This window comes from Cyanistes caeruleus, chromosome 4 (genome assembly GCF_971803275.1).
Source record: "Cyanistes caeruleus chromosome 4, bCyaCae1.hap1.1, whole genome shotgun sequence".
NCBI lineage: Eukaryota > Metazoa > Chordata > Aves > Passeriformes > Paridae > Cyanistes > Cyanistes caeruleus.
This window is the reverse complement of record NC_141704.1, coordinates 48,817,525-48,831,622: the sequence shown is the minus strand read 5'-3', so window position 1 is coordinate 48,831,622 and position 14,098 is coordinate 48,817,525. Positions and strand designations below refer to the sequence as shown.

The following is a 14,098-nucleotide window of genomic DNA, read 5'->3' as shown; positions in this document are numbered from 1 at the left end:
GCCTGGGCCCCTCATCCTTCCCCTGAGGGCAGCTGGTCTTCATATCTTCCGCTGATAACAGTTTGGGCTCTATTGTTCTGATAACAGCTTGGGCCCCAGTGTCCTTGCCCTCTGGAGTTTCCTTGCCTTGTACCTAGGAAATTCTTTTAAACTTAAGACTTGTTAGCATAGCTAAAAAGTATTTAATATATAATATTCATCTGCGAAAGCCAATATCACAATACAAATTTATAACAAACCCCTCCTCTTCTTTTTTTATAAATCATTTGGCTTGAGCAATAATTCTTGTATTCTAGCTTCTAGCACTCGTTCATTTTTCTCACAAATCAGTTTAGCTTTTTCCAATAGATCTTTCACATTATTTTGTTTTCCTAATACCATGATTTTTTTGTGCCATTCTAGATGTAGCCAATTTTGAGTCTGTAGGCATTACTACTATTTGCATGCCTTGCACTACTTTGGTGATTAGCCAAATTAAACAGGGGATTAAACAAGGAAGAAATATTAAACCAGCTGTAGCACTGCTACAAGGAGAAGAAACTTAGCTTCTTCTACTACTCTATCCCCAATATATTATCCCACCAGTTAGTGGTCATTACTGGTTTTCATTTTTGGACTGGCACATGGGCCATTTTTCTGATTTCTTTGGCGATATCTAGAACGGCATTTTTATTGTCATTGAAAACAACAATCTTATGTATTAATTTTCTCACAGAACACCCCTTCTTTTAGCCAATAAATAGTCTAAAGCCAGCTTATTTTGATATATTGCCACTGGCTTTCATCACTGACTGGCTATTAATTCTATAGCTCCAGCTGTTTCACTGGTTATGATTTCTACAACAACTTGGAGTTTCATAATGCAAAAATTGGGGTTTGATATCGCCAACTTCCATCTTGTGCCCAAGAATGTTTCTAATATGTGTTCAGGGGCTATTTCTCATCTCCCCATTTTTGAGGTACTCAAACTATTCCCTTTTATTTCTTTTTAGGACCTCAAAAACCAACACCCCCAACTAATTTCTGTCTTGTCCTGACAAAAAGAAAAAATCCTAGCTGAATCATTCTCAGAGTACAATTCCCCTTCCATTGCGAAGGGAGCTTTGGGTATGCCCTTTTCTCACATATCCCAAAATAAGACATCTGGTGCTTTCTAATAGTCATTTTTCTGTTGATTTATATTTCCTCAAAATTTGGCTATTTCCAGAGTAAGGATTTTTCCCTGTACTATTACACTGGAAGAATCTGGTTCTATTACTATGTACACAATTTTTTCTTTTACTTTCCTTTGGGTCTAATACCGAGTTGGTTTCTCTGGAACTTACTATGTACAAGTTTTATTACCAGCTTTATACTTTTTACCAGGAGTATTTCTCACTTCATGAAGAAGTTTTCTCCATTTAATTGCTGTTTGAGCTTTGCTTACATGTCCTGACGTGAGGTTAATACAGGTCTAGGTTACTGTGTTGGCTTTATCTTTTCACTTACCATTTGCTCTCTTACCAAATCTTGGTTATTTCTCCTGGCAACAACTGTGAAGAAAATCCATCTTTTTCTCCTTTTTGGGCAGTTGTTTTCTAATCTGTTACTACTTGTTCCTAGATTTTCTGTAGTCTAATATTTTCCCTTTATGCATACAGGTACTTAATTTGGATGGGTTATAGCAGTGATTATTGATACTGGTGTGGGTAATAAGAAAGAAACCCCGGTGTCATTCCATGTAAAGCTTTTGATAGCATTTGTAACATGGCTTTGCTGGTGTCCCAGAAGGGAGAAGGATAAGTGACAGAAGAAGGAATAATAGGGGTCCAGTATGGCTTACACCCCCACCAATCCTGCCTATGAGGTTGCAGCTCACAGCAGGTGTTTTATATTCTTCTCGGTGGCGAGTTGTAGTGGTCAGTCTGGCCTTGCCCCCTATTTCCTTGTCACTTCCTCTTTTGTAATTTACAAGCAAATTTCTTTTGACACCTTTTAACAGCAGTTTCCCACCATTCCTCAGGTACTTCCCACTCAACATGCACTAGTAATTTCCCATCTGTAAAAAAAAGTTATCATTTAAGTTATTCTTAATAGATTTGACACCTCACACTTCCTGCAATGAGAGGCTTAACTTTGTGGACCACAATACCTATTATTCTCTAATTTAAACACTTATATTTAATCCAGATAGCATGTCCCGTATTGGGATGATTTAGACAAGGTATATGATGTGGCACTGATGGAAGTTGTGGTTCTCCCCCCTCCTTTATACAAATCACAGGCAAAAGTAAAAATATACGAGGATTTCCCAACCAAAACTGCCCCAGTCCTCCTGTTTGGAGTGGGAATTTTCCTCCCCAAGGTGGATATCGAAAGTGTCCCAGAACTTGTCCAGGCAGGACTTGAAACTACTGATACAGGCTTGGTCTTACTTCCCAGTTAGGCGTAATTCTTAGCTCATTCCTTGGATCATTTGGATTGTTTCAGTTCATTACCACCAGTCTCTGCTCAAGAGTACATTTGGTATCACTTGGTTTGGGTGTTACAGTCCAGTCCTCAGCTCTTTTGATCTTATTGGTGTGGATCCAACTTCACTCTTTGGTCCAGATTGCAGCTTCTCTGCCTTAATTATCAGTAGTACCTGAAAACAATTTCTTAATAACACAGGGAGAATGAAAACATCACATTAAAATTTTCCATCAGCGAAATTTAACAGTTAACATAGGAGCCAATCTCTTTCTGTGCGTTCAGATTAGTTAAACAAGAAAGGCTAGGTTAGTTTTGACTTCAAATAAATTACATTACCTTTTTTACCTTTTGGTTACTATTTACTTGTTTAGCTTCACAAACTTCTTTTATCGGTTTCTTAGAACAAACCCCTTCCTTTTAACAACAAGAGTAAAAGAAAGAAAAGAAAAAAATAAGAGAGAAAAAAAAAAAAAATCCTATTTCAAGAAATTAAACACCTTGATGAGGTTTTCAGAACCTAATGAGCAAGATTACTTTTGCTTTGGTCTCATCATCCACTGGTCTGTTTCTCGGCTTTTGTTCCGTTCCTTTCCCATTGACAGCAGTTTTTCAGGCTATCTCTCTCCCGCACTGCTGCCGCAGCTCTGGGCTGAGCAGGCTGTTTCAGCCGCTCGCTCTGCAGGGACACATAGGCTGTCACTTGTGTGCTGACTCTGGGGCAAAGCTCATGTCTCCTCTTTCCCTGCTGTGCCGTCCCTTCACACACAGGACTGGCATGTTCGAACACACTCAGCTCCCACCACTGCCGAGGGGCAGAGCCCGGAGTCCACAGTGCTCTGGTCTGTGGCTCCTCTGCTGTGCCAGCTCACTCCCCAGTGACCAAACCTCACCCAGCACCCGCTGCCAGGCCGGCGAGCACAGCCAGCAACCCCGCACCCCTCGGGACCCCGGCACAGACACGGCGGGTCCCGCTCCAGCAGCACCACTCACGAACCGCGCTCTGCACCCTTCACATCGGGTGGGAGAGGACCGGGAGCCGCCACACCGGGCCCTGCTGTTCACCACTCACAGGGACCGGGTCCTGCTGCAGCCGCTTTACATAAAAGCAATAAAACAACACCTAAACCTAGCAACTCTTAACCCAGCGCTCCAGATGCTCCTAACATCTCCTATTTCGGGCACAATTCTCATCTCTAATCGCGCTTGAAAGTTTTTCTCCCCACAAGCCAGTGCTCACTCTTCAGAGCCAACAAGACACTTCTCGCTCTCTTTCTAAAAATCTTTACAACTTTAATGAAAAGAGACGCAAACCTCTCTCTTTCTCTTTGCCACTATTATCTCGCCACTCTTTACACCACATCCCTCCAGAATCTCCACTACACAAATTACTTTGCTTCAGAATCAACAACAAATTCCAACACCTCCTTTTGGGGACGCTCCCCAAAGCCATCAAAGGCGCTAGACACAGAGACCAGTCAGCTAGCTAGCTCCTTTTACCAACTAAAACAAACTTGCAATTTCTATTTCTTCTGCCTTGAACAGATCTTCAGTCAAGCTAGAAATGAAGACACAAACATCATTCTTCTCTAAGTTTTCTTCTACAGGTACAAAGCAGTCTATCCTCACACAGCTGCTTAATGTGAATAATCTCTAGTGTAACTTTTCTCATGACAAGATAGGTCAGGTCTTTTATTCTTACAGGCATTTAGATACATTGACAAGTTTCTGACAATACCTTTATGTTTCAACAGTACTTGCAGCTTATATACTATGAACAATCTATAGCAAGAACCAGTCTTACAATTATTTTTCGAACTCTTCTTTCACAAAATAAGACTCATCTCCAAAATAACACATGTACTTATTAAAATAGACCAAGTTTAGAGTCTCCACAATTCTTTTCTCAATTCAAAACACCAACTATCTTAATTCTAATCTTTTAACTGGGTCCACTTCTGCTTCTGTAATAAGCACAGCTGCAAAACAACACAAGCACTCCTAGAGACGTGTGCACTTGGCAAATTCAAAAGAACAAGAAATCATGGCAGTTCTGAGCCTGATCTTCAGCAAAACACACCATCACAATAACTCCGTTTTAGAAATCATCAGAGAGATGATCAGCATTTCATATTGTGAAAGGAGACAAAATAATTTTCAGCAGCAGTAAAAAGATTTACAACAATCCACAGGATTTTGCTTTTAGGCTGACACCAGGTTCTGTTGTTAAGAACCATGGGCTGTGCCCATCAGCACAGAACACAAACAACATTAGGGTTAACAGCTCTAACACTTATTGACAACCTGATAAGTTTTCACCTCAAGAAGTGACTACTATGCAAATTACTGTAACTTGCCTTTAAAATTATAATCAACCACAAAATTCTACGATATTCACTAAAGTAAAGAAATTGGAAGGCATACTAAGAAATGGGTTTGTTTCTCTACAAAATAAATATTGCAGTCACTCAAGAAAAAACAAACAGAGCTCACTTCTTTTTCCACTTTCTCCCAGGATGCATACTCTTCCTGAAATCTCAAATTTTAAGCACCGACACAACTTATTGCTGTAGAAGACCACAGCACCATCATACACGGAATTCTCTCAGAACCCGGTAAAACAAAGGCTTGCAACTTGCAGCTCCCTTGGTTTGGAGCTGATACCATACGCCAGTACTGCTCCATATCTCACTCACACATCTGGCTAAGAAAAAGCTCTCTGAGACAGTTTGAGACCAGTCCTTACTCCCGAAATCACAGAACTTAATGTGCGGGGTCTCATAAGACCCCGGCATAGAAAACCTGGGTCCCAGAGGGACTCACCCAGCTCTCTCACCATTGGGCATGTTCCCGGCCTGTTTCACAGCTTCAGGAGGTTCCAGGAGTCACTGAGAGCTCCTCCGATCCCCCTGTGCCTGGAGCAGGGAACCCGAACCAGCATCTGTGGTTCAATCCAGCCTGCCTGCAGCCACCTAAACACAGCTCTGGGGCTTAAGAGCTCCAAAATAAGTTTAAACAATCCAGGGGCACCAAGACCTAGAAGGCCCCTGCCCTCACTTTACTCAAAAGGGATGGGCTGAACTCATCCCCTCAGGGCACCCTCCGTGCCCTGATCTTATCAGGGTTCGGCCCGACTCACCGCCGGCCGGAGCTCCAGGAGTTCCCTTGCACTCCTGAGGCTGACCTGCCCCTCCATCTCAATAGCTCGGCAGGGAGTAGCCCTGGGAGCACCATCTCCCAGGAAAACCTTTCACCGCCGCTACAGTGGGGCAAAGAAAACTTCTAAAAAAAAACCCAAAAACCCAAAAAACAAACAACTTCAAACACTGAATCACATACCAGCTCACCAAAGCGACCCCTCCCCCGCAAGCAGCTCTTGTTGCCCAGGGGGGAGGAAAGGCACGGAGGGACCATCACCACTAAAGATAACCTTGGCTTTGCTCTGAGAGCAGAGCTGCTATCCCGCTGAGAACAGATTTGATACAACACCCCCGCGGCTCCTGGGCTACAAGCTCCAGTTCTGGTTTGCCCCCCACCCGGGGCTCCAAGACAGGAGCTCGCAGGGAGGAAACGAATCCCTCCATGTGTCCCCACCATGATCCAGTCCCTGTGGAAGCATTGACCCGTGTTCACTCCTACTCCAGCACAGCATCGAAAACCTTTCCTCTTTAACAACACAATTCCAAAAAAAAAAAAAAAAAAAAACCAAAAACCCACAAACTTCAATGCAACAATCACACCTATTTACGCATTCTCACATCTGTTCATTCAACTCCACCCAGTCACAGCAAGACAATAAGGTGCTTTTTACTTCCCTTGTTAATATACACCCATGGGCACTGTAATATGTCAAATATCCCAAGTTTCTTGGATTATTCCTCAATTTGGCAGTTTTAAGTCCAAATTTCTTGGATTTAATCCTCAACTTGACAAGGTTTTAGAGAATCCACATTTTACTCTGTTTTCCCAGTGGATTGTGCCAGGAAAACCTTGGGCTCCCTTTCCCGAGGGGCTCACCCCTCCCCTGAGACCCAGTCCCAGTAACCCCGGGGGTATCTTGCAACCCCCGCTTCCCGCTCCCCCAAAGATTACTTACAATCCGTCTTCTTCTTTGGGTCTTCGTGCACAAGAATTATGGAGCAAAAATACCGCGGTTTTATGGAGCCTTTTTTCCCCTTTCCTTTGCTTTATTCCTCTCCTTCTTGTCCTCGGGTTTTTGACCTGCAGCCGCTTGGTCCACGCTGGGAGAAACAGAATGGGATCTGCTGAACTCAGCAGGGGCGCGCCTGTTTCCCCGTTCTGGATCTCCGGTGGTCCTAGAGGTGAGGTGCTTATCCCGGACGAGCCCCCAAAAATTCTTAAAAACGAGATTCACTTAATAAATTATAAAAAGGATTTAATATAAACAAAAGACAATTAGGAGACAAAAGAAATAAAGCAAAGGGTTAAAACGGCCGGGTGCCCTGGTGGGTTACCAGGAACACACCTGGTATCTCAGGAGTGTCCTTTTTATCCCATCTTTGCTGTGAGAGGTTAATGCATATTCAAGCATGTCCCCTCCCTGGTTCCACCTTCTTGGATCATGTTATTTTCTGCTGGTCAGCATTATTTTGGAGTTTGGTTTCCTTTTTGCTGCAGATGGTCACTTGTTGATAACAGCCTGGGCCCCTCATCCTTCCCCTGAGGGCAGCTGGTCTTCATATCTTCCGCTGATAACAGTTTGGGCTCTATTGTTCTGATAACAGCTTGGGCCCCAGTGTCCTTGCCCTCTGGAGTTTCCTTGCCTTGTACCTAGGAAATTCTTTTAAACTTAAGACTTGTTAGCATAGCTAAAAAGTATTTAATATATAATATTCATCTGCGAAAGCCAATATCACAATACAAATTTATAACACTTTCTACCCCAGGTGATTTCTTTAACGCCATTAGGAGACATTTCTTTCACTTTTTCATGATTTTCTCTTTGCTTTCTTATCTCTATATGTAAGTAGAAGATCATTGAACTCCGGGAGATGGAGCTTCAGAAAAGCACAAGTACTGGAAAATACTAAACATTAGTTTCACTTTTGATGGCCTTGCTTCCCCAGATGCTGCTTAAATAATTTCATTTCTGTCAAGATTGTAACCTCACTTTAAACTTTTGTGACTTTTGTGTTTTTTTCTGGTCATGACTTTTTGTTTCTGACCTGCTGCTGGAGATACTGAATTTGAGTTTGAATTTGGAGAAACTGATTTATTTCAAACACTCTGCACAGAGCTACTAACCCCTCCATCTTCCCAACAAATGAAAACATCAGGAGTCAGATTCCAAGAAACTTGTGAGGTGGAAAATTTTAAGTATAGTCATTTAGAGCCTTTTCTTTGGGCCCATCTTTCTGCTTTAACTCCTCCTACCCTTCTGCAGGATGCATTCATGATAATGACAGCCCTACCCTGCTCATTTATAGTGAGCAAAGTAACGGTGACCTCCTCTGGAGAAGCTGTTGTAAAAAAGAAATGCAACACAGAAATCATGTGCGATCTGGCACTGTTGAGAACTCACAGCTTTTCTTTAATGTATACGTTCCTGATGATTGATGCCAGTCTGGCCCAGTCCACACCTTCCTTCATCCATCTCAGTCTGCAGCGATTCCCTTCACGTGGAAGCTGTGTCCAGTCCCCTGCACCCAGAAAATGCTGGCGAGGGAGCATAGGGATCAGAAAAGTGGCTACCCCCAATCCTAGCTCCTAAATTTGAGGTGAGTTTACTTCCTACATCTTTTCAAACAGCCAACCATGTTGGTCTCTACATGTGTTATACTGTCTCCAATTTTCTTGAACAGTACTGGGATTAAAACTGGCCTGGTACCATTTTGTGGAAGTGAAGAGAAAGTAAGCCAGCCTGAGAACTGATTTTGCAGAAGGAGGATCTGTCTCTGTAGGAGAAAGGGTCGTGCTTGCTGTTTAGAATGATACAATGGTTTGGGTTGGAAGGGACCTTAGAGATCATGTAATTCCAATTCACCTGCCATGGACAGAGATGTATTTTACTCTACCATGTTGCTCAAAGCACCATCCAACCTGGCCTTGAACACTTCCAGGGATGAGGCAACCACAGCTCCTCTGAGCAACCTGTTCCTGTGCCTCACAACCCAGACAATAAAGAATTTTCTCCTAATATTTAACCTACCCACTTTCAGGCTAAAGCCATTCTCCCTTGCCCTGTCACTACACGGCCATGTGAAAAGCTCCTCTCCAGCTCTCTTGTAGCAGCCCCCTTTAGGTACGAGAAGGCTGCTGTAAGGTCTCCTTGGAATCTTCTCTTCTCCAGGCTAAACAACACCAACTGTCTCAGTGTGTCTTCATACGAGAGGTACTCTAGCCTCTGAGCACCTTCCATGGCAGTGGTGAAGTGGGGTAGGACATTTGAGCTAATTAGAACCCAATTGGCCTTGACTCACCAGCTGTTAATGCTGCAGCTTTTCTGAGTGGTGTGTTGTCTTTGCTTCTTCTTTGTGATGCTTAAACAAACCCCAAAATTAGATTTTTCTTCTAGCATCAGAAATTCAGGTGTTGTCTGGCTTGGAAATCTTCCTGACAAGTGGAAACACATTACAAGAGGCAAGAGAGTGAAAGACAAGCAATTGAGAACCATTAGCAGAGTTGCCAGTTCTAATGGTTTTCCAAATAGGTTGGAGGATTTCAGACCCTTTTAAAGGTTTTTAAAGGAAAATACATGTTTTTAGAAACAGTTCCATGACTGATCATTCTCTTTCTCTCACCTGCCATCCAGAGGTGCCTTAGCTTTGTCTCTTTAATGGACCAGGTACACAGGGCTTTGCTTTCCAGCTGTCCTATGCTCCTGCTCACCACTCACTACTTCACAAGAGGGGGGTGAAACAATAAGAGGCATAAGTTAACAAGAGTTAAAGGAACAGCAGCAGCTAAGATAGATGCTCAGTAATGAATGCAGCTAGGATAAATTATGTTTGGAGGAAGGAGAGGTGGATAATTAATTTTGAAAGCCGCAGAGATGGAGGAATTTTGCTTATGAAAATGAACCTGTATTTATACAAGGGAGTCTATAATTTTGTTTTGGTGTAGGGAATGGAAACGTTCCTGGAGATGTAGTTGAAGTAACTGAAATTCTTCATAATAGTGTCTAAGTTTTCAGCTTGCTCTGTCACTGCCATGGGTAAGGTCAGAAGTTGGAGCTGTAGGATATAGAAACTGAGGTAGAAATGCGTTATTCTTTCCCCAAGGATGTGGGACTGTGTGCAACAGCACTGCCCTGGATTTGGGGCAAGTGGGGGTGGGAGAAAAGCAACAAATGGCTTCTCAGTGGTAAAGCCCAGTTTGGTAATTATTTCTTGTAACAGTGCTATGAAGAATTTTGTTTAGGTAAGTAAACACAATCCTGACATTATTTCAGGGACTTCATTTTGAGTTGTAGATAACAGATCTGATCACTACCTCGTCCTTGTGTTACATGCAGTTAGTTTTTCTGACTTGCTTAATCTATCATGTATCAGTTGTTTCTTTGTTTTGCTGATAAAAGAAATATTTGTGGAATGGAAATTACTTAAATATGGAAGCAAAGCCTATGATGCTAACTCTGTGGCCAGATCATATCAATGGAATAGTAAGTTTGCTCTGAAGTCTCCCCTTGCTTTTCCCTAGCTATTTCACAGTTGCTCTGTATGTTAACATGTTCCACACAGGGGTCAGCAGTAGTTAACCATAATGAGGTAATTACAAGGTACATTGAGTACAGATGTATGTTAAGGGACATACATTAAGGATGTAGACTAATGGTGTTGTGGTGACAGCATGTTCAAGTCTTTTGGTAATGTTCTGTACGTTGAATGTCTTTATTATCACTTCTTTTATTAAAGTAGGTTTTATCAGCTTTTTTTTCTGGCTACTGAATTTATTTCCGTGTGTATATTTGTATCTGTGTGTGGAAACTAATGACAGATCAAGGATACCACTCTAATGATGCAAAACAGGTAATAGGTGTATTTATATTTTTTTTTGTCCAAGCTTTCTTCACAGATTTAAAATGACCCCATTACCATTAAATGAGAAAATATGATTTTGTCATCTTTGTGTGATTTTGAAAAACATAGTTGCAGAATGGGTGAAGAAGCAGCAAAATGCTCAACTGAAATAGCTGCTTTGGCCTCAGAGAAGAGGAATAATATGTGAAAGGACTTAAGAATGAAGATAAAACATGTTCTACCATAAGTGTGGTAGTGTGGCTCCTGTCAGGAGGCACTCAGCAGCAAGCTGTACAGCATGGGTTCTAAAACTTACATCAGCCTTGCTAAGCTCTACCTTGGGTGGTTGATCTGAGCAAGGTCCTGCTGTGCTATGGACCACTAGCAGCACCTGAGCTGGGGAGTTAATACCAGTCCCCAAGCTGCTGTGACATAGACCTCGAATCTCAAATTGAGCCAAAGACACAAAGGGCAAATTCTGAATCTTCTTTTGGAGAGAATAAGGAACCCCACTGAGGGCAAAGGATCTCAGATTTGAGCACTGAGGTGAAGTAGTTGCACCTTGGGTCTTGGGATGGCCCAGCATTGATCAAAAATCTTACTCCACAAGGATGTTGCATAATTTTATTAATATTTCCCTAACAATTAGATATTATAATGAAGTATTAAGAGAAAAATCTCATGAGCATATTCTGTATTCAATGTGAGGTTTGAATAGCATGTAGTTATCACTACAGAAAGCCCCAGGCTTGAGAAGGATGGCAAAACTATTGAAGAGTTTAACAAAAAACATGTTTTGAAAGAAATTGCAGGAAGAAAAAAAATGTATGTTAAAGTTTAATTAAAAGACCATCATCAAGATGAAAGATAAATTTTGATTAAGCTGGCACCCTTGACTTAGGTATTTTCCAAACTGTACGCTTGTATTTTACAACTCGATTAATTTGTGGTATTCCTACCTTCAGTAATGTATGTATTTAATATACATTACATGTCATATATATTATCATATATTTTATAATATACCTTGTATATTATGTTCTACTAAAAATCAAAACAACCATAATGCATCTTCACACAAACCAACTTAATGGATTTTGTGTGTGACTTGGTTACCCGTTGTGACATACACACAGATGTACCAGTGTACACACATACCAGGGCGGTATATTTATGCTTATATAAATGCACGCATTCAAAATGGGACTGTTATTTACCTTGCAAATGTAATTAACAGCATGAGAGCACTGGCTTTGTAACACTTATAGACATTATCAAACCTGCTTAACGTTCCGTATGTTTAAGCAGTCAACCAAAAAAAAAAAAAAAAACCCAAAAGCGAACAGGTAATTCTCCACCACGCAAGGACAGGACTTTTGCAACCAAAAGGAACAGAAACAGTTTCTTTTTAACTGGCAGCTTTTTCCTCGGGCCAGCACCAGGACCCTGGGTGGCAGCGCAGGGCCGAGCGTTGGTTTTCACCCCGTTTCCGGACAGACCGGTGTCCGGCGGTGCAGCTGCAGGTTGGCCAGGGAAGAACTGGAAGCAGCGACTCGAACCTTCTCAGAAGTCGCTGCCCGCCAGCCTCCCGCACTGCCAGGGCTTCTTAGGGATTTATTTAATTCCCCGACACCCCATCCCGCTGTCGCGCACGAACACCTCTCCCGGTGCCGGCCCCTCTTTCGTTCAGACGCGCTCAGCGCCGGCTGGTCCGGCTGGGGACCGGGGCGGTAGCGACCCGCACTGCTCGGGCAGCCCCAGCGCTTCCCCGGGCAGCCCCAGCGCTTCCCGGGCAGCCCCCAGCGCTTCCCGGGCAGCCCCAGCGCTTCCCCGGGCAGCCCCCAGCGCTTCCCCGGGCAGCCCCCAGCGCTTCCCGGGCAGCCCCAGCGCTTCCCCGGGCAGCCCCAGCGCTTCCCCGGGCAGCCTGCGGGCGGGGGGCGCTGAGTCAGCCCTCCCGGTGTCAGCCCTCCCGGTGTCAGCCCTCCCGGTGTCAGCCCTCCCGGTGTCAGGCGGGCGCGGCCGGGGCAGGGGGAGCGGCGGCCGCCCACGTGGGCCAAGGGGCCTCAGTCACCGTCCGGGGGTCGGGGGCGCGGGTGGCTCCCGAGTCAGCCCCGCGGCCAAGCCAAGGACCGCGGGTAACGGGGCGACCTCCCCTCATCACCGGGGCTTGGGCCAGGCCCTACCGCGGGGTGGGTTTGTGTGTGATAGCGCGGCCGCCCTGCTCCGTCACCCCCGTCCCGTTCCCCGAGCGGGCGGAATTCGCCGGCCGGGGGTGAAGAGAGGGGTGAAGAGAGGGGTGGAGGGAGGTGGGTGAGCCTTTCGTGGCCGTGCAGCAGCGGGAGGCCATCGATCTTGTTTAGGAGCTGGTGCGCAGCTAACACTTCCTGCGGTAATTTGTGACCGTGGCTATTGATTGTCCGCGTCCGTGCGCCCGCCGCCCCGACGCCGCGCAGTCTGGGGAGGAGGAGCCCGGCAGGGCGGGAGGGGGAGGAAATCCCCCGCCGCAGCCGCCTCCTTCTTTGGGGGTCCCTGCGCCCTGCCGCCGCTTCCCTTTACCCCCCCCCTTTTTTTTTTTTTTTTATGAATGGACTGGATACCCGGTGACACATTAACCGCGTTTTTCTTCTTCTTCTTGGAAAAAGCCAGCCGGCGTGCCATGGGTTCAATCCGAGTTTAAACAACAGTTCTTCCCACTCCTGGCGGGCCAGGGAGGGAAGAGAAGCCCGTGTCCCCCGGTCCCCGTGCCCCCCGCGGGTCGGGCCGGGCTGGCAGGTCCCGAGGCAGGGGTGGAGGGGGCGCTGAGCGCTCCCCTGAGGCTGGCCGGGGTGGGCGAGGCGGCGGCTCTCGCTGGCCGGGAGGCTCCTGCCCCGGCGGGTGGCGGACAGAGGGAAAACAGCCACAAGGGCCCGGGGGGCAGCTGGAGGAGCTTCGGGGCTGGGGGCTCCCTCAAGGCGCCCGGGGAGGGGCATCCCCGAGGGCTGTGGCAAGGCAAGGACTAGAACCTCCCCGGCCCTGGGCTGGACGGAGCTGGCTCCCCTCGCCTCGGTAAGGCATTTAACATCTTTGCTTTGCCCTTTGTCATTGTCGCGGCGCCCCCCTTCCTCATTCCCCTCCCGGTTTATAGACTGTCCCAGCGGTAGGCTCTCTCTCTCTCTCTCACACACACACACACACACACGTTTACCAAACACAAAGGTAAATGTTTGCCCCGCTCTCCAAAGGTAAAGGTGTGACCCCGCCGGGCTCGGTACCCGGTGCCCGCCTGCCTCCGCCGAGCCCCCAACGCCGCAGCAACCCGAGGCTCTTGCTTTGCCTCAGGCAAAACTTTGTCACTTGTTCTTTAATTTATCTACGCTTTAAATGCGCCTCCCCCACACACTACTCCCAGTACTCAGCATCGACTTTTTTTTTCTGTTTCCTTTCAAACACCAAGACTGTGCTTCTCGCCCTTCAGTTGCTTCGTTCTTAAACAACGTGATTCATTTTGTAATCTGCCTCCCAGCTTTCCTAGGCGAAGCGGGGCGGGAGCTGCATGGTTTGTGAATGGTAGCAAGGAGGAGCATAAGGGACAGCGGTGATCTCTTGCTGCTGTCGAGCTGGCTGCCCCGATCGTGGGAAAGTGGCTGCACGTAAAGCAGCAGATTCTTTGTCCCTGTTGTTCTTCTGTAATC

The 14,098-nt window shown here is 45.5% G+C and overlaps 1 long non-coding RNA gene across 1 annotated transcript; it reads right to left on the bottom strand.

The window, feature by feature from the left end:
* Positions 1-1,399: 1,399 nt before the first annotated feature.
* On the bottom strand, positions 1,400-7,335 carry LOC147653627 (uncharacterized). The gene is made up of 2 exons (XR_015285542.1): positions 6,935-7,335; positions 1,400-6,689 (listed from the first exon to the last, which is right to left on the bottom strand). It is a non-coding gene; the product is annotated as an uncharacterized LOC147653627 (long non-coding RNA).
* Positions 7,336-14,098: the final 6,763 nt, after the last annotated feature.